The sequence below is a fragment of the Fukomys damarensis genome, unplaced genomic scaffold (genome assembly GCF_012274545.1).
Source record: "Fukomys damarensis isolate Sample0158 unplaced genomic scaffold, DMR_v1.0_HiC HiC_scaffold_39, whole genome shotgun sequence".
Taxonomy (NCBI): Eukaryota; Metazoa; Chordata; class Mammalia; order Rodentia; family Bathyergidae; genus Fukomys; species Fukomys damarensis.
The window spans coordinates 7,954,165-7,976,117 of record NW_022900951.1 but is presented as its reverse complement, the minus strand read 5'-3'; the positions used below and the strand labels follow the sequence as shown (position 1 = coordinate 7,976,117).

The window sequence follows — 21,953 nt, the reverse complement described above, 5'->3', positions numbered from 1 at the left end:
TCAGGTCCTTGCGCTTGCAAGGCAGGCCACTGAACCGCTGAGCTAAATCCCCGGCATGGGCTCAACTTTTATAATACTTTCTCTTTTGCTTCCTTTATTGCTCTGACTTAATCCATCCCCAGGGTTCCTTTCATCTTCATATTATTTTCCTCCCACCCTAACTTGTGTATTTCAAAGGACGCTTTTGGTACAGCCAGAGTGGAAGGCCAGTACCTTGGCAATGCCACAGGAGTCCAGTACATGGATTCTCCCACCGGGGCACCTTGAAGTGAGTGTAGAAACAAAATAAAAGATACAGGTGAGCTCTTTATTAAGGATAATAGGACCAGAGTTCCCTGTTATTTTCAACATATGGGTAAGATAAGCTTTCACAGGCATCAGGACCTCCTGCATCTTTGGCGGAACCCTAGTACAAACTGAAAGTATGAGCCTCCTTTTGAAAGTAAGTATTTTCAGAATTTCAAGGTGGCAAGAGGTGATCATAAAACCAAGGGCAGTTCTGAGCAGAAACCTTATTCAGGAGTTGCATGCACATGGTACTGGCCCTGAATGCAGTTCTTCTGAGTTTGAGAATTTCTAGATCATGTCTGCCATATTGTAGCAGCCTTTTGTCAGATGTACAAGTCTTCAGATGCCTCTTAAGCAACTGAACCTATAACATGATCAGAGAAGATTGCTACATTCTAGAATGATGCGTGGCTCAGCATCTCCAGTATTCCACCACTTTGCAGCTGTGTTCTGATGAGCTGGCCTGGGATCTTGCCCTTGTTTGGGAGTCCCCTTCCTGATTTTGCAGTCAACACAACTCCACATTTTATGACTGCAACAATAAAACGCTACAGGCGATGTACTACTTCTTGTGTGGCAAGGACTGTTTGTCCAAATGGCTATGAGAAACCTTCTGACACACATAGTCCTGAAGCTCAGAGCCCCGCAAGTCAGATTAACTGTGACCACAGAGTATAGGAGTTGTTATGAATAACTCTGGGAGAAAGCCACATTTGTTTAAAGTTGAGACTGAGACAACTATGATGGCCAGCTTGCCATTTCAATAGCCCTTTGCCTGCTTGAAGCTGTTGCATGCATGAGAAAATGTTTGGGTTCCCAATTTAGAAGCTGTATCCTATGAGTTCAAAGAGTTTGAGCTTCCACATCCCAGAAGCCTCCTGTTTTTGTTTCTTTGGGCCCCCAGAGGATTGGAGCTTCATGTCACTTTGCTCTCAGAGGAATTTTGTTGTTAGTGAAGAATATTTTTGATAATTAACATCTTTGGAATCTCAAGGAAAATGAGAAAATAAGTACTAATGAACACAAGCTCTGAAGAGCTCTCTGTCCCCATTTCTTTCTGATTTAGAAATGTTTGTTTTCTATGCTCTGTTGAGATAATTTGCATCAAATAAAATGTACAAATTTTAAAGTGTACAGCTTGATAAATTCTCAAAAGCGAACATGCCCAATGCCAGGGCTAAGATGTAAAACATCTTCATCACCTTAGAAAGCTTTCATTACCTCTTCCAGTTAGTTCTCTTGCCCAGAGGTGGCCACCATTCTGACTTACATGCACACAAATTTGTGCCGTCTAGTGTTGAAGTCCATACAAATGAAATCATGCTCTGAGGACTTTTCTGTCTTTCACTGAACATAATGCTTCTGAAATTTGTTTATGTTGTTGTAGGCATCATTTCTTTGTTGCTCTATTGCCCACTTGTTTTCTGTTGCATGAACATTCCATAATTTGTTTATCTGTTCTCCTGTTGATGGATATTTGAGTTATTTCCAGTCTTTGGATATTGTGAATTAAGCTTCCATGAAAAGTATTGTGCAAGATTTTTGTGGGTATATGTATTCATCTCTCTTGGGCCTAAAGTTGGGAGTGGTGTGACATAGGGAAGCTATTTATTTAACTTTAACTGCCAACAAAATTTCCATTAATGTACAAGAGTTCCAGTTGTTTCATATCCTTGCCAACCCTTAGTCTTGCCAGTCATTACAATTTTAGTCATCCTGGTTGGTATGTAATTGTATTTCATTATGTTATTGTTTTTAAATCAACTTTATTGAAGTATAATTAGCACATAATGAAACATGCCATTTTAACTGTATAGGTTACTGAGGTTTGACATATTTGAGAGAGAGAGAGAGAGAGAGAGAGAGAGAGAGCGCCAAAAATGTATACACACTCCAGGAAAAAGAAAACTTGTATAAATATTTTAATGCTAAATTTATTGAGACATCATGAGATTAATACAAATTATCTTTGCCCTCTACAATTACAACAGGTGTTCAAATTGGTGGCCACTTTACTTCGAGACATTTATTAGTATAGTGAAATGCTATTTGGGTAATTTTGGTCATTGAGATTGCTGCACATGCATTTTCAGTATCCTCTCTGAGGACCAATAGTCTAGAGGGTTTTCTGTGATATACATGTTCAAGGGTCTCCCATATGAGGGTAACACCATCTGTTGAAAAGAAATCATACTACTTTGTTTTGAAATGTGTATATTTGTTTTGAAATGTATATATATCTGTGTAATCCCCACAACAATCAAGATATCAGATATTTCCGTCAGTATTAAGAGTTTCTTCACAGCCTTTCCTATCAGCACACCTGGTGTAGGCAACCACTTATCTGCTTTCTAACCCTATGATTAGTGTTCCTTTTCTAGAATTACTTACAATTGAAATCATCTGGTATGTTCACTTTTTTGTCTTTTTTCCCAACATATTTTTGAGATTCTTGCATGTTCTTGTGCATGTTTTTGTGTGGTTTGTTTCTTTTTATCATTGGGTCATATTCCACTGTATAGTATATCACAATGTGCTTACATATTCACCTATTGACAAACATTTGAGTTATTTGAAGTATTTGATTATTATGGATATTTGTGTACAATTCTTTTGGGGATATATGTTTTCCTTTCTCTTGAATAAATACCTAAAAATGAAATGGCCAGATCATACAGTAAGATTTTGTTTAACTTCATAAGAACCTGTTGCACAGTTCTTTAAAGAATTGCTAAATTTCACCCTTCCACCAGCAAGGTTTAAAAGTTCTAGTTGTTTCACATTCTTGTCAATACTTGTTAATTTTACGGTATGCTTTGAATTCAAGTAAGTCTGGTGCTATCTCATTGTGGCACAATTTTCATTCCTCTGATAACTAAGGCTGAGAAATATAGCATCAAGTGCTTATCAGCCATTCATATATCTTTTTTTGTAACGGTTCCAAATATTTTGACAATTTAAAAAAATCGGATCACTTGTTATTTTGTTTTTGACTTGTCAGGACACTTTACACTCTGGGCATGATTCATATGTCAGGGCTAAGTATTCAGATATTTACTCCTAATTTATGTCTTGCTTTTCTAGTTTTGAATAATATTGTTCAAAGAACAAGAGTTTTACATTTTAATTAAATCCATTTTTTCAGCTTTAATTGAGTTTATTGGTACATTTTAGGGATACAGTACAGTTACATTCATTGTTGGGATCTTGTACCTCTACATGACAAGTCTTGAATCCAATTTTTAATGTTCTCAACTATGTTTGGTTCTTTGTGTATTCTAGGGAATCTGTCTACCCCAAAATTTCAGATATTTTCTTAAAATGTTTTATGGTTTTAGCAATTACATTTAAGCCTGTTATTCAATTTTTAAATTATTATTGTCATATAGACAGTGATATGAAATATAGAACCAGCTTTAATTTTTAAAATAACACTGCTCCAGCACCACCTATCGAAGATCTTTTCTTCCCCATTACATTACTCTGGGTCTTCTGTTGAAATCAGTTGACTACATCATGCACATTTCTGTCTGTGGATTCTCTATTCTATTCTGTTGTTCCATATGCCTTCATGTAATTATCACCCCATCTTTATTGCTGGAGCTTTTTTATAGTCTTGAAATCAGTTAGAATTCCTGTAACGCTATTCTTCTTTTTCAAAATGCATTGGCTAATCTGAATTCTTTGCATTTCTATAAGATTGTAGAATAATGTCAGTTTCTGCAGCAGGTAGTACAGGAATTTGATTGGGATCGTGTTGAATTCACATATTGATTTGTTTTGTTGCTTTTTTCAGTAATATTTTTAAAATTTCAATTTTTAGGACATGCACATATTTGCTTACGTTCATCCTTGAGTGCTTTATATGCCCTGATTAAATTACAGAATGTATTGTTTCCCTAATTTCATCTACCAATTCATTGTTGACAGCAAATAAAAAGACACTTTTAATATATTGACCTTGGATACTGAGACCTTGGTAAATCCACTAATTACTCTGTTAACGCTTAGGGTTATATTTCTACATTTTCTTCCTATTTAATTAACACACAATTGTGTTTTCTGAGAATACGTTTGGTCTGTTTTTTGCTTCCAGTGTAAATATTCTTTATATGTTTTTCTTATAATGTTGTTTAGGTCACAGTGGTGGCACATCTATGGCACACATGTTATTTGTTTTTTGAGAAAAAAGTTGTTGATGTATGAGTTGTTTTTCTAAACTAAAACTTCAGTATTCAGGTTTAATTGGAGTAGTAGCACTTTGCACTGAATAAATTGGTTATGGGTTACAGTTTAGGCATTAGTCTCTCAAAGATCCAGCATCACTGGTCTAGGATGTCTTACTGATACTCACTGTCACATTAATATGCATTTCTCATTGAGCATCTTTTTATAGGTTTATTGACTAGTTGAATATTTTGTGCTGAGATTGCTTCTACCACTGAGTTTTTTTTGTATTATTTTTTAGGGGCTTATAAAATATCTGAACACAAGTCTTTTGTTAGAGATGTTTTGCAAACATTTCTCTAGTCTGAGGCACCTTTTTTTTTTTTTTCACCTCAGCAATGGTGTATTTTCATGAATAAGAGTTACTGATCTTTCTAAAATTTAATGAAGTCACATTTGGCAAATTTTGTATCTTAGTGTATGTTTGCCTACCCAAAAGCCATAAAGATATCCTCCTCTGTTTTTGTTTGTGAAGCTCTTAAGTTTGAGCTCTTACAACTAAGCCCATGATTATTCTTTTTTTTTGTTTTGGTAGCAGGGATCGAACTCAGGTCCTTGAACTTGCAAGGTAGGCACTGGAACCACTGAGGTAAATTCCCAGCCCCATGATTATATTTAATACTTTACATACATATTCATGTGTGTGTAGCATTTCTTTAATTGCCATTAAATTCAGATGCCTTAGTGTTACAATTTTGTAAGTAATTTTGGCCGAGTTGAAAAATTATAATTTATGATGCTGGTGATTGGGTAGGGAAAGAAACGTGCACTTCTGGAGGTGCACATGCATAGTGCTTTGGCATGGTTAGGGAAGAAATTCACTAGGAGGTGTTAAAAGTCAGCACTCAAAAGCCTGAAAATTATTAATTTCTGAGACATCACAGGTCCACAATGATAATTTTATCCTGTGGCAATCTTCCTGGGTTTGTATCAAATTTAGCTTTAAGAACATACTATCACAGCCTTATTTTTGTAAGGACAAAGGAAGAACAAAAACAAAAATAGTAGTTTAGATAAGTAATCATATCTCACTATTATGGAACATAGTTTAACTATTGAAGATAATGCTGTATAATATTCAAAACTCATAGTAATATTCATATGCATTTTTAAATGAAAGGCAAATTATAAGCTGAACTTATAGGTTAATTGCGTTTTGGTCTCTGCATATTTATAAATGCCTACACTTTTACCTGGAGCTTTGTACTTATTTATGTTTTTTTATATTGAAAACATATTCCAGGAAAAGAAACATGTATAAAATATTTTACTTTATAAAAATAGAGTGTAAATGAGGTGGAGTTGGATGTAACACAAAACAGTTCTCAGCTCTAGCGGAGATTTGTAGATCTAAAGGAATACCAACGAATGAGGCAGCAGCTGCGCTTGGATTGCAACCACTGTGACCCCTTGGCATCCTGCAGTGGCTGATTCAGGTGTAGTGTGAGAGAAGATTGTTTCAGGTTTTTTTGGAATTGTGCATACCTGATGAGCTTACAGCTTTTTGAAAAGAGTTGTCAGAACATTCAAAGGCTCTATGACCCTTTACTGAGGCCTCCTTGGCCACAGTCCTCAGGCTTGAGGACCCACAGGGTGCATATTGAGCTTCACTGAGCTGAGAACCCAGGAGAAGAATCTGGCCCCAGGAATCTAGAACTAGCCAAGCAATGCAGCAGCTACAAGTATTGTTAAGGCAGTTTTACTAGGACACATGTGCATGGTATCCACTCCAAAGGTCAAGGTGCTAGCATGCTTCCTTTATTAATGTTTTGGTATTCAATTACAGTTCTTTGGGCCATGACTTTCAGCTGAAAATTCACACATAGATAAAATGTACCTGTTAGCTGAAACTGTCCAAATGAGCATTAAATTCACTTCTGAGAGTAACAAAACAAATGATTAAAAACTGGATGGTCTAAAATAACAGAAAGTTTTCCCCTTCAGTTCTGGAGGTTGAAAGTCCAAAATCAAGGTGTGGCAGGGCTGTGCTCCCTCTGAAGGATCTAGTGGATCTTTTCTGACTCTTTTTAGCTTCCGGTGTGTGGCTCCTTGCAGTCCTTGATGTTCCTTTGCGCTTGTAGGTGCCTCACTCCAATCCCTGCCTCCATTGTCACTTGGATTTCCTTTCTGTGTGTGCCTATTCCTAAATTATTTTCCTGTTGTCTCTGTCTCTGTCTCTGTCCCTGTCTCTCTGGTTGAGGCATCAATCATTGGCTTTATGGTCCACTCTAAACCTATGTGACAATCTTAATTTAACTTAATTGCATATGAAGAGACCTTGTTCCCAAGAAAGGTCACAGTCACGGGCACCAGGGGGATTAGGATTTGGATATTTCATTATGGGGAGACAGTTCAACCTATTACATGCATATGTGCTAGAAACATCATTGTTTAAATATCCCTTCTTAGCTACTACATGGTACTGTTAGACTGAAAGTCATTTCTCTGCCTTGCGTTTTGATCCCTACATGTACCACGTCTTTTGTTCATATGTTGATTCTGAGAATCTTCCTAGACTTTTCTCTGGAATTTATAATGAAGATAGTAGGTTTCTGCGTTTATAAAAATAGAATGTTGAGCTTTCATTCCTGAGAGAGTCGGAATGCTGGCAGTGTTTAGAGGGAAAGCAGAATAGAAGGAATAGAAGGGAGGCTAAGAGAAGATGAGGCTGCTGGCCATAATGCTGACTAGGCTAGGGGTCAGTGGTGACCTATCAGAAGATGCAGGTAAAAAGAGGGTCCAAAACTAAGAGGTTGAGCCCAAAAAGAAGTGTTGCAATCTGGCCCAGTTGGATGCAAGGATAGATTTTCAAAATGGTATGGAAAGTGGGCCCTATTGTGGTAGACACCTAAACAAGGAAAACTTATTCATGCACGGTCTGTCAGCAAGGCCTCTCATCTCTTCACCACGTGACCAATCTGTCCATTATCTTCCTATTTCCTCCACTAAAACTCTGTTCCAACTCCATTATTTTCCCCCTAGACTACTAATTCCACCTATTACTCCTACCAACCCCAATCAGGAACTACATATTGTTGTATAATCTGGTCTCCATCCACCCATCTCATGACGTTCAACATCAGCCACGTTGCTTTCTTTATGTTCCTTTAATACAGCAAGCTCCTTAGCACCTGCGGACCACTGCCTGGTGCTCTCTGTCTCTATGTATCAATGTCTGATTCTTGGCCTTCAGTTTTTGGACCAACATTCTGTGATCCTCCAGTCTAAAGTGGTGTCTCTCCATCTCTTTAGCCATCATTCAATTTTATTCTCTTTGTACTGCTTATACTCTGTAATGATTGGGTGCACTTATTTCAAGGGTTCTCAACATGGAGTAAGTTTTGCTCCCCAGAGTACATTTGGACATGTCTGGAGATATTATAACGGGAGTAAGGGTGCGAATGGCATCAAGTGCGTAAAGGCCAGGGGTGCTGCTGAACATCCCACAGTACAGAGTAGTCCCTGTGACAAGGAATTATCCTGCCCCGATTGTCGACAGTGCCAATGTTGAGGAGTCCTTTATTTTTTTGCTCTTATATTCTCTGTCTCTTTGGTAGACTCTTCTCTTTGAATATACATCCAAAGAAAATAGGGATGTGATCTGGCTTGTGTCTTGTTTACAGTTCTATATTTAGTCCCCAGAACAGGACTTGTGCTCAGAGAGTAATTGATTGATGAATGAATAAATGAATAACAGCTTTAAGCCCTGGAGCTACCCATTACTAGTTTTTTTTTTTTTTTTTAGCCTGGAAACAAGCCTTAACTGTTCCAGCTTCAGTCACCTCATCTGTGAAGCAGAGATCATTAAAGTGCCTAATTTATTAGTTTTGCGCTCACTGAAAGAGCACATCGATTATACTCTCATTGAAGTAGCAAGCCCTCAATTCATGGCAGTTCATGTTGCCATTGAAGACTCCTTACTCCAAATTTTTGTCTCTCTGTTTTTCTTTTTTTGTGTGTAGAAAGTAAAATGTTCTCCTCCTTGTCACCTTGCCTTGAAATTGACACCTTGGCTTTGTGTACTCCGTTTGTCTCATCCTGCAGCCATAGTGAAATTCTCTCTCCTATACAAGTACAAACTTCTTAGGGACAAAGGCAGGAAATATTCTCCCTGCTATAAACCAAACACCTTTCTTCAAGTGAGCTCACAGAAGAGATCGTCGCTAAACATAAGTGTATTAAGTTGCTCTTGATCTGGTCTGGCCTCAGTCTGCGGCAGAGCCTGCATCCCTGGGTCTCAGGGTCAGACTGTGACCTTGTCTTTCTTCCTAGGACATTTTCCTGCCTCCCACCTTTGAGGGGTACAGATATTTTTTTCTTTACCATATTTTTGGAGAGTTCAAAAAATTTCATTACTGTTTTCATTTGAGCAAGACCCATACTTTTACAAATTTAAATCTTTCTATCCTGAAGTAGAATATGGTTCATCACTTATTCGGGTATTTTTATATCTTTTAGCAAAATTTTATAGCTTATTCATACATAGTTAATGCACATTACTTACTAAATTTATACAAAGCTTTTTTATAGACTTTTTAAAGCAGTTACAAGGGGGATTTACATTTTTGCTACTGGTGCAGTCCAAAAGTGAACTACTGATTTTAAGTGTATTTTTCACTATATTTAAACATTGTAATGCATCCTTTAGTAGTTCAAATAATACGATCACTATTGTTTTGTCAAGTTTAAAATTACTATTTTAATTTTTGTTTGATCAGTTTTTAAAAAATATTTCTTTCGTTTTTAATGTTCATTTGTATAGGGCTTGATTTTTACTGTTTATTCTTTTAAACTTTTCTCTTTAATAATACCTCTTTTATTTTTACGTGAATGATGAGCTTATCTTTTTATTTTTGAATAATTTTAGATTTATGGGAAAGTTGCAAAGATTATACAGAGAATCCCTTTGTATTCCACACTTGGTTTCCATTTCCTCTAATGTTATCATCCTATGGTGCTGTTCTTCCATCCTCTTTCTTTTCCTTCTTCAGGACGAAACCTTTCAATGAGACTCGATTGTTAAATGATACATTTTACATTTAATATAGAGAATTCTATATGAGTACATGCACACAATAAGAACTAAGATGTCTAGGGAAGAGAGAGAAGTAAAGCAATGTTGCTGTTCCCAGGATTCCTATCTAACACATGAGGTCCAGTGCAAAATGAAAATATGGAGCCCTTTGTTTAAGTTTATTAAGAATTTCAAGATGGCAGAAGCTGAGCATTGAACTCAGCATGAATCTCTTTGAGTGCAAAGCCCTAGGCAGTTTCCCAGTTGCTTGCTCATGAAGCTAGTCCTCCCTGTTCCTACCAATCTTTTAACTCCCTCCGTGATTCAAATACCTCAGTGACTTAGGAAAAAGTCATTTCTATGACTGAGCCAAATGTCCTCATATATGAGTTTTCCTAGAACATTTGAAGTCCCAAGCTTCGCAGCTTGCCTGCCTTCTGAATCTCAGTTCAAAAGGCTTTGAGTTGAGGACAATGGTATTAGCTACCCTGAAATGGCAGCAAGCTAATTCCAAAATAACATCCACATTAGCTCACACAGGCTGATATTTTCTTTGCTGAAGTTCAGGCAAACAGAGTGTTTATTTTGAGTGCCTTCCAATAATACTTCCAAGTAGCCAAGAATGCTTGGGCTCTTGGAAACTCTACCTTATGCCCAGAGGCTCTTGGTGAATGTGTGTGTGTGTGTGTGTGTTTTTTCTTTTTAACTAGGTTTACTCATTTAACTTGTTCAAATGGGATACTTTCACAAGGGAACCCATCAACTTGTTATTTTTGATGAAATCACTGAAGGACCTGTGTAGAAATGAACGAGGAAAGTTCCTGGTAAACTGGGATTTTGAAAGTATCTCAGGGATACATGTCTGGGAATTCCTGTAGCTTTAGTATTATTTTATCAATTAAGCAGCACTGTACTTTGAAATTTGAGATCACAGCATCCGCAGCCCCATATATATATATATATATGGATTTCCTTCTGCACTCATGACCTATTCATCCTGGTGAAAGAAGGTATCCTGCTGGATCTGGGCTATTTCTTCCTGTTTATAAAACACAGGTACTGACCACTGACTTCACTATGGAACAGAATTCCACCATCAAATAGAACAACAGATGCACTCACGTGTCTCTTTTCAGTCACAGATAGTTCCCCATTAAATTTCTGGGAACTAATTCCCACTGAGAGTAAACAGGCAGGAGACAGAGGCGAATAATCCTGGGGTCACTTCTTCTGCCCTCATTTCCTTCCTACTATGTAGGCCTTGTGTGCAAGAAGTATGCAGACCTAACAGTTTCTAGCCTCCCTAGGATATTAGTTCGTGGGGGGTATAAAGAGGTAATTGTCTCTTAGAGTTTCTTGCTATATGTTAGTGAATTCGATTTGCTAAAATTCTGCAAAAAGTTGAGGTAAGAGAATCTTTAGGAGACTATATATTTCAGCACTCTACAGATGTGTGTGAATACATATAAATGTACATATATATATTTCAATACAATATGTTACTTGGTACTTTTTAATCAGACTGGTCTAGACTTATACAGAATAAGTCAGTTTGAAGAGAAAATTTAAAAGGAACAAATTAAGGTCAGCATTGGAATAGAAATATAATTGCTTTAAAGATTGCATTGAATCATTATTATTAACATCATCATACTTTTAATTATTTTTCAAGACAATAGGCCTAATTTGTGGGCATAAAATGGTGATAGAGTCTCTTAAAAGATACCATTTTCTGGAAGACTTAACTGTGTTTGCGTCTTAGGCAGTTCAGACTCTTTGCTATAGCAAACACCACAGACTAGGTGACTTACACAATGATATTCATTTCTCATGGTTCTGAAGGCTGGGAAGTTTAAGATCAAGATGTCAGCAAATTCAGTGAGGGCTTTTTTACTGATTTGCAAATGGCCGCCTTCATTCCTTTCATCATGATCATGTCTCTCAAGTCCCTTATAAAGGACTAATCTCATTCATGGAGGCTCCACCATCATGACCTTACCACCTCCCTTTCTTACCTCAAGATACTTTTATATTGGACGTTAGTGCTTCAACAGATGAATTTTGAGAGGATACAACCATTCATTTAGTAGTACCATGATACAACCAAATTTTGAATACTTTCTCTTTTTGTCACACAGGTATTCTGTTTAGCATCAATTTTATGATATTTCATTGGGAAGAAATTTTCTCAGAGTGGAAAACAAAACAAAATACAAATTGGTCAGATTATATTTTCTAGAAGTCATTTCCGATATTTTAAATATTTCTGCTGCTATACAGATACCATTTGATTAATATTTTTATCAGTCTTGTCTATCTGAGGTAAATGTTTTTTTAAAATACTCCCTTTAGTAAATGTTGAGTAGGTACCAAATAAAATTTGTGGTTAAGAAAGGAAGAAGGCTTTGAGAGATTACTATGAAGGTGGAGACTGAGCGGAACTCAGCGAAATTTCCTCAGATACTAAGGCAGCTGTGTTTAATCTGCTTCTTTTTCTCTTCTTTTCTTATTTTTTGAGACAGGGTCTCACTATGTAGTTGAAACTGACCTAGAACCCACTGTGTAGCCCAGTTTGGTCTTGCACTCACAGCCATCCTCCTGCCTCAGCCTCCTGAGTGCTGGGATTTACAGGCATGCACCACCATGCCTGGCTTTAATCTGCTTTTTAAACTATTTGTTTCCTTTTTTATTTTGTATTGCTGAAATATACACACTAGAAAGTATAAAATTATGTTGCAGCTTAATATATTTCCACCAAATAATAACAGTCATATAACTACCACTTTGATCAGGAAATAGGTCACAGAAACCCTAGGCTTCCTTTGTGCCCAATTATGATCTCCAGCCAACACCCTTTCACAGATAACTAGCATTCTGACATCTGTCACCATAGACTAGCTTTGCCCCCATTTTTGTACTTTACATAAATTTAAACCTACAGCGTGTACTCCTTGCGAGTGATTATTTTGCTTATCATTGTATGTGTGGATTTCAACCACACAGTTGTATGTATGTGTAGTCTACTGTTTTGTGTTGCTCTGTGGCACTTTATTTGCTCCATGTCCTAGAATGTACCCATTTTTCTGTGGATGAATGTTGGCCTTGTTTCCACTGGCAAGCTTTGTGGCAAGAAATTTTCCTGCCTTTGGCTGGAAGGAGTGGTGTTCACCCTTCCCAAAGGATATATCCTTTTAGAGGCTTAACGTTATGGGAAGACTTTCATTCCACTTGCCACCATGGACAAAACTGGGATTTGCATTTTTGTGCCCTAAATCCAATTAGTCCAGGAAAACTAGAATTTAGGTTCACCAGGTTCAACAAATGACTGCAAGGCAAAAACTGGTTGTAGGGATACAATGACCTTTCTGATTATTTTGAGACCAAAGTGTTTCTTACTTTCTTGCCCACTCATGCATATCTGTAATAGAATTTTAAAATATGTTATCCAACATTCCTAGTTGTTTTCCATGGCTATTTGGTTTGCGTACTTGTTCCACCTTACTGAAAGAAACCTATGCAGGGATATACTTTTTTAAATGCCCCTTGGTTTGTGAGACTACTGCATGTATTATAAAACTTGTAAAAAATGAAGTATGCCAGTATTTCTTTCTTCTATATTCTTTTTCAACTTATGTAGGGATTCTGAAGAGATCATAATTTTTTACTAAAGTTGTTTTCTTCTTTTGCTCCTGGTTTTGACTGTGGAGAGTAAATAATTCATTTCAAAGGCTTAGACTTGTCTCATTTTAATGCTCCTCTCATAAATCATTTTGGATGGTTCATGAAATATTTGTTTGGAAAAAAAAGACTTGAGGAGCTACACAAAATTTTGTGATCGGCCTTTGTGAGTTTCTGAAGATGGCAATACAGGAGACAAGTATAACAGGAAATGTCTCATACAAAGAGAAATATGATCATTGTCATTCAAGAGGCTCAGAGAAGAGGACGCATCCTTCTTTTTAACTGGATCGGGCAAGTCTTGTTTTGCGAAGAGGCCTCTTAGCTGGGCCTCAAAGGACGGGCAGTGAGCAGCTATTCTTGTGGAGGAAGAGCAGAAGGCGTATTTACTGCATCAGTTCAGGCACGAAAATGTAGTTGAGTTTGGTGGAAGGTTACATTCATAGATCTAGAGTTGTGAGGTCCGTGTGGCTAATGCAACTGATGAAGCGACGTTAAACATATGTAATTGTAGTAAAGTGAAATGTTAACTTCAAACTTAAAGTGATACTGTGTTCAGTTTTCAGAAAACTATTAAGTATGTTTGGAATACCTTGGCTATGTGAATCTACCTTTTAAACCATATATCTTATGAAATCTAAATACCAATGAGGAATTTTGTCTAATGAAAATTTTTGCCCAAATCAAGATGTTCTAGAACAATATGAAATATCTTGTCAATAATTACTTTTGTACATTGATTTCATGTTGAACTGATACTATTTGGGATATTTGTGTTAAATAAGATATATAGTTAAAATTAATTTCACTGACTTATTTTTCTATGTCTAACCTAGCTACTCAAACATTTTACATTACACATGTAGCTGGCGTCATACTTCTGTTGGGCAGTGTTATACTAGAGAGAAGTGTGGGGCATAAAATGGGAGTGTCCTGGAAACTTTAGCAAGTGGTTTAACTTCTCTGAGCCAAAGTTTCCTTATTTCCTCAGGTTTGTACTTCATCCAAATAGTAACGGGGCAAAATGCTAGTTGCATTGAAAAGACCGCGTAGCTCAGTAACTGAATATCATGAGACTTATATTTAAGGGGATATAGAAGAAGAGAACAGGTTCTGCAGAAAAGAAGTGGGGACAGTAAGTCTGTCTGATTTATAAACTGTGTAATGGCACAAATAGTTATAAGGATCACACACCAGATGAACATGGTGAACTGGCAAACAAGGTGGGAAGAAACTGGAAGACGATGACAGGGGGATGATCAGATAGTTGGAAGACTGTTGTAAGCTTGGAAGCCAGTTCTAACTTTGCCGAAAGTAAGTGGATGAAGATGGGATGCAGGATCAACTGCTACGCTTTTTTCTAGCATCTGCAGAGTCATGTATCCAAAAGAGATGGACAATCAGATTATTTCTGTGCCAATGTTTTAGTTTGGTGGGAAGAAGTGGAGGAGATGTTACTCATAAATGTTGGTATTTTCCTGTACATGAGTTCATTATGGTTAAAAAAAAAGTGAAACTTCATCAAAAGGTAGGGCTAAGAAACTTCTGGTGAACAAAACATTAAAGAAAGTGAGCAGTAAATACAGGAGGAATAAAATTTTGAAGAAAGAGATTTGCTAATTCTTTGGCTTTGCAGTAGAAGTAGTCTGGGAATTACTGGAGATAAGGAAAAAAAAAGGAGAGTTTGCCCAAGATTTGTTTATTTCATAAACAGGTAGAAACATACTGTGCCTTTTTCCATGTAATTATAGTTTATGAATATTTCTTTGAGTTTTAGGACACATTTCATTACCTTTGGATATGTATGTGTGTTTCTTGTTTAGCTGCAATTTGGTTTCAGTTTTTTGTTTTTGTTTTTTTTTTTTTGTCTGTGTGCTTTAGTCTGTTGGTAAAAATAATGAGTTTAAAATGCTGAACAAAAAGCTCAGGAAGATACATTTGTATTACATGCATAACAATTTCTTTAAAAATAAATAAAAATAATTCCTGCTTATCTGGGTGTAAAACAATAGCTTTATGAATATTATCTTTTGGGGGAAGATCCACTGTGACCCATCTTCAACCACAAAGCGGATATGCTCCTTATATCTAATGGTGGAATTCAATGTACATTTAAACAGTGTCTAAATGGAGCTGATGCTTGTCTTCATCTATCTGAAAACCCAAACCCTTCATTTGAAGGAGGTTTGGCTGGTGGCTCTGTATTCACCTAGGATCCAGGCACCTTTGGTTTTCCTCCTTTGCCTTCCTAGCACATATATTTCTCACCTAGGGCTCTTCACAGTCTAAGATGGCTGCTGACGTGGCAGCCATCAAAACCTTATTACAGGCAGGGGAGGAAGTGGCAGTATTGGTAGATTCTGAGAAGGCTCTTTAACGGGTTAGCCTAGAAGCTTTCTCAGAAATCCACTCATACAGCTGCTCATATTTCACTGGCCAGAATTAAGGCACTGCAATGCCCAAGAAGAAGAGAAGTTCAAAAATGAAAATATTTGGCTGGACACATTGCCCTCCCTGAATGACAGTGGGGTTCTCTAACCAAGGAAGAAGGGAAGAGCAAATATGCAACAGTCCTTCTGCATCAATGATTTTTTTTCATTGAGTTTACTCGTACTTTTTAGGTATACAGTACAGTTACATTCATCATTGGGATCTTGTAACTTTACATGACAGGTCTTGGTTCTCATTTTTTTCCCCATGCCCCTGCCCTCCCTTCATCCCCTGCACCCTCTCCTATTTACAGAGACTTTGTTTCCATTTTTTCCTTTTCTAATTTTTTCGTTTCCCTTCTTTCCTTTCCCCTACCCTTCCCACTTTCCCTACACAGTTAGCCCTTTTCTTCCTATTTTCTGTGTCAATTAAGAACAGGATCTTATATCTGAGCACCCTGAGCACACATTCTACCCACATAGGTGCTGGCCATCCTTTCTCTGAGAAACTACCGGGTAGTAATTCATACATGTGGGCACTAAAGTCAAATGTCAATTCCACTTACAGCATATTGCTGCGGCACTCAATCAAGATGGAATTTTCACCTCCTCCATTTCTCAGCTTTCTGCTGGTTTATTTTCTGACCATGGAGCTGATTTCAGGGTATTTGGTTGAGCGCTAAGTAGTTGGCCATACTGTATTTTAAAATATGTGTACTTAGAACAGCAAATCCAGGTTATCTTGGCGAGATGTTCTGTCTGTGGGAAGCATGCAGAGACAGACACCAACTAAACACAATAAGTCGTGGTAACTTTGGAGGAATCATGTAGAGTGCTCCTGTAGGGGCATGCTAATTGTGTGGAATGTAGTATGGTATCAAGGTTTAAATTATGACTGTGTTTTCTCATAGGCTCTGTACCATCCTTCCCTCCTTTTTCCCGGCACACCCCCACTCCTTTTCTAAGGATCCGTGGTGGAATTCAAAATGGACACATTTGCATGTTGCATGATTTCATTGATGGTTGAGCCTCCCCATTCCCCCAATACCATTTTGTTCTCTGCTCAGCTGTCCTGTGGGGCTGCAGTCCTGAACTGGAAGCTAAAAGACAAACATGCATCAATGCCTCTGATATGAGATACCTGAAAGACCACCATCATACAGTAGAAAGATGAGAGTCCAGATTTATGGCTGGGACAGACTGGAGGGTAGAGGTGGAAGAATATTCGCACATACTGTTATGGGTCTTGCCACTACATTGTAAAAGCCATTTTAGTGAGCCCTGAAGTTAGTGGAACTTCCTGGGAGAGTCTAACATAAGCGTTGGCACAGGTCCTGTTTGTTGATACTGTGTTGCGCTCCCAGAGATACTTTGGTTAAAAAGTTGAGAGCAAATGCCACAGAGAACCCTTGCCATACAACAGTGTAAATTTGAGTCTCAACCTACTACAGGGTTTACAGTTGATTTGAGGGAAGATGTGGCAGCTTTGGAAGATTGGAAAGATTGCAATGTCATCCTAAAACTGATTGTAACAATCCAGTTGATCAATTTGGAATGAATCCTCAAACACAGAACAATGGTGATATTTTCTTTCTTGACTGAGTCATTAAACTACAAAGTCATTGCTATGCTCTTATTGTGTTGGTCCTTAACCACAGCTGAAATAAATTTGGAAAGTGTACTCAGATGGTTGGGAAGGAGGAAACACGAGGACGCCATTACTACACCATACAAATAAAGCAAAGGTCATTTTCCCACATCATCTTGAAGCTTGATGTTAATCTGGGAGAAACATACTTCGTTATGTTTTTATGGGGAGGGCATTACTGTGAGTGGAGGAAAGATGGGGCAGTTCTCTTTGACCCATTATGTGACTCAGCTCAGGTCACATCTCTTGTATTCAAACCCCTGAGAGAATTAAATGTGTGTGATTTTACAAGTTGGACTTTCTTTTTTTAACTGCTTTCCAAAGCAGAAGGAAATGTGCAACCTACCATGTGTTAAAAGGCCAGTGGACACTGTTACTTTCTGTATGCCTTGGTTCATTTTGTGTCTCATAAATAAAAGATTGCTGCAAAATTATGGCAAATATCCTCCTCCTAAATTAAGAAAGCAGCTTTGCTTTAATTACCTTCCCTGAAAGTTGGCAACTGGGAAAAAGAAAATATTTTGACTTCCATAGATGCTATTGTTCATCTCCAGCCTCCCTCCTAGCCCTGGGTTGCCAGCTATTTTCAGGTTGTCCTTTCTGGCCGGTTCTGATCAGATTTGATCTCTCCTTGACAGGCACCTTGGTTCTTGGCCAACAGAGCCTGAAGCAGGGAGGCTTTGCTGCCTGTAGGAATCTAAACTCCAGTCACATTTTTCACCTTCATCCTTTGCCTTCCAGATAGGAATATGGTTTCCTTCATAATGTTCTGCTGAGCTGTCCTGTACACACAGCAGTAATTTGTTTCATCATCCTTCAAATGTGTTTACAAAGCCAGGTTGTGATGCTGAGGAAGACATCTGTACCTTTGAAAGGTCTGGGTAAGAAAATTCATCAAGGCACATCTGTGTACCCCACCACCTCATTCATGTAGTCATTCAGGAAGCAAAGCATCTTTGAACTTCTACTGTGTTTCCAGCAAATGCACTAGGCACTAAGGTTATAAAAGACAAAAACATAGATATTGGCCTACTCTCACATGGCCAATAGACTGGGAAGTAGTTTCTATCTCTCTTACTCTGCATGATATTGTCCCTCCCTATTTCTCCAAAGGTTTCTTCAACTCTTATCCTTAGTTATTACATGGCTGTCACACTGGGCTTATTACTCTTCTGTGAATATGTCAGTTGTTCCTTTCCCTACTCTTCTCTGTAACGGAAAGCCTTCCACATGATAAGCTTTTTCTCTGTATAAGCCATTTCCTGACCAAATGGAATTAGGTGGGATCATGTGACTGGTTCTGCAGTGGAAGTAGCATGAGTGAAAGTAGCATGAATTTTTTTCCTGGCCAAAGTTGTAAATGATCCCTCACTTCTGTCTAAGCCATATGTTCAAATAGTGGCATGTCAGTTGGGAGGACCCTCTGTCAACTTGAGTCTGCAAATAACTGAGAATCAGAGCCCCCTAAAATCATATCAAACTTCAAGCATCACAAAAAATAAATTATGAATTAAATCACTGAGTTCCCATTGTTAAATTGTAACCCAGATATAGCACAATCTACGTTGGCCAAAAAAACTCATTTGAATGGAGTAGAAACTTGTTTCTCTATTTTATGAATAAGCAAATGAAGGTATATTGAAATAATAACTCACCCACAATCACACAGCTAATGAGCTATAGAACTGAGATTTGAACCAGGTAATCTGGCTTCGAGGATTGTGTTGTAATCCCCACGATAAGTTGCACAAGGAACACAGAAGGGAAACACTTGAAAATAATTAAATCCAACCAAGGGAAGCAGGGTGGAAATTTCCAGCCAGAGGAAGCTGCTTCAGAGTGGTACAAATAGCAGGATCTCAATAAATATTAAATGAGTAAGAGAATCTTTTGTAGGAGCAGTGTATTCCATTTCTATCACTGTATAACAAAGCATCACAATTAGCGATTTAGAGTAGCACACATGTATTATGTCAGTTTCTGTGGGTCAGGAGTTCAGCCACACCTAACTGAACTCTCCCCTCAGAATCACACAGGGAGCAAAGCACCTCTTGCAGGGATCATGCTATTGGCAGTATCTAGTTCTTTGCCTTGTAGAAATAAGATCCCCCTTTCCTCCTGGCTGTCAGCCAGAGGCTTCACTCTGCTCCTAGAGGACCTGAAAGCTTATTGTCCCACTGTCATTTCCCAGGTGCTCTCACAACATGGCAGCTCACTATTCCAATGCCAGCAGGAAAGTCCCTCTGTAGTTACTACTGTAGAGTCTTATATATCATATGCAATCACGGGGATAATACCTCATCACCTTGGCCATGCAAAGTAATCCAGTCAAAGCAGAGGCAGCTCCATCTCATTTCAAGTCCTGTTTATAGTCAAAAGAATATTGTGTACCCCGGAGCTAGGAATCTTGTAGGCCATCCTAGAATTCTGCTTACCACAAGTAGCGATCGAAAAGAAACTGTTACACTTTTTTTGTGGTAATTCAAGTTTATTGGCTACTCCCTCATGAAGTATAGAATGAAGCCTTAAAATATGTGGTTAGAGAAATGAAATAGTCTCTACAAATAATACCTCAAAGAAAGATGAAGGATGAGAGAAAGGAAAAATGGAAACAAAGTCTTTGTAGATAGGGAGCAGTGGAGGGATTGAAGGGAGTGTGAGGGAATAGCGGAAAAAGTAAGAACCAAGATGGATTATGTAAACGTGCAAATTTCCAAAGATGAACGCCATTATATTGTACACCTTAAATGTGCCAATAAAATTAATTTAAAAAAGAAAGGAAGGGCCAGGGATTTAGCTCAGCAGTTCGGTGGCCTGCCTTGCAAGCGCAAGGACCCGAGTTCAATCACCGGTACCAAAAAGAATAAATAAATAAATAAATAAATAAATAAATAAATAAATAAAAAGAAAAAAGAAAGGAAGATAAAGGAATTAAGACAAATCATAAATCACACCTAGTCCATGAGTTAGGGGTATGGTCAAGTAAAGACAAATGATCTGCAGGTTATTGGGGTGAGTAAATTGGTGATTTCAATATATTTCAGTATAGCACCGCTATTTAAAGTCCACTTCATTGAAGAATAGTTTGTAAATAACAAAGTGCATACATTTCATATACTCAAGTAGATGAGTTTTGATGATTGTTTAAAAATAACCACTACAAGACAATAGCAATAAATTTCCGTCATCACTGAAAGATCTTTCATGTACGTTTACAGCCCAGATATCTTTTCACACCCACAACTCCAACCTCAAGCATCCTTTCCAGCACCTCTTTAAGTATCCTTTAGATTAAAGGCATACTCATTGGGCACTCAATACTTGAGTCAGAATCCTCCTTTTCCCATTTCCTCACTTGATATGTCACCTTGAGCAATTTATTAATTTCTCTCTGCTTTGGGTTAATTATCTTAAAAGTGGGATAATACTTATCTCAGAGAGTTTTTATGAGAACCAATTTAGTTGATATATGAGAAATCTAAATACTGTTTGGCATATAATGGGCACTAAATTCATGTTTACTGTTTTTTTCTTCTTGTCAGTATTATTTAAGTGAAACAAAAGGCCACCATGGGGACGGTTGGTGCAAGAGTATATTGATGCCTTTGCCTGGAACACTCTTCCCCCAAATATTAATGCTCCAATTCCCTCCTTTGCTTCAAGTACAGGCATACTTCGTTTTATTGTGCTTCACTTTATTGCTCTTTGCCGGTACTGTTTTTTTCTTTAATGGAAGATTTGTGGCAACCCTGTGTTGAGCAAGTCTATTGACATCATTTTTCTGACAGCTCAGATGGTCATTAACATGTTTTAGCAATACATTACTTTAGAACTAGGTATGAACATTGTTATTTTAGACAAAATGCTATCGACAATAGACTATACAGTATAATGTGAACATAACTTTCATGTGCACTGGGAAAACAAAAGTTCAAAGGATTCACTTTATTGAAATATTCAGGAGCTGAACTTGCAATATCCCCTAGGTATGCTTATATTTTTGATATCTCCACTTTATTGAAGCCTACCCTGACCACCTTATGTGATAATATAAACTGCCTGGGGCCGGGGATTTGGCTCAGTATTTCCACTGCCTGCCTCGCAAGTGCAAGGGCCTGAGTTCGATCCCCAGTACCAAAAAATCTCTCTCTCTCTCTCTCTCTCTCTCTCTCTCTGTGTGTGTGTGTGTGTGTGTGTGTGTGTGTGTGTGTGTGTGTGTATGCTGCCTGGCCCCACCTCATCTCTCTCCCTCCTCTCTGGTGCTTCCCAATCTGTTACACTTTTGATTTTTTTCTTAGTATTTATCACCATCTAGCATCCTACATTATGTACCTCTGTATTATGTTTGCTCTTGATTGTCTATTTCTTCTTGTCAGGATTTAAGCTCCATGAGGATAAGAATATTTATCTAATTTGTTGGCCGGTGTATCACAGGCTCTTAACAAAATGCCTATCACACAACAACATGTAATAAATACTGCTAAATGAAAGAAATGGCCATTTTCATGTGAGCTTTACATACATTACTACATATAACCCATAAAACAAAAACACAAGATGTGGATGTTATTATTGCCATTTAAAACACAGCAGGGCTGGGGATTTAGCTCAGTGGTTCTGCTGCCTGCCTCGCAAGCACAAGGACCGGAGTTCGATCCCTGGTACCAAA

The 21,953-nt window shown here is 37.8% G+C and overlaps 1 protein-coding gene across 3 annotated transcripts in view; it reads left to right on the top strand.

Moving 5' to 3' along the window:
* Window positions 1-21,953, top strand: part of Arhgap6 (Rho GTPase activating protein 6) — a 493,644-nt gene that overhangs the window by 182,150 nt on the left and 289,541 nt on the right. The window lies entirely within an intron of this gene.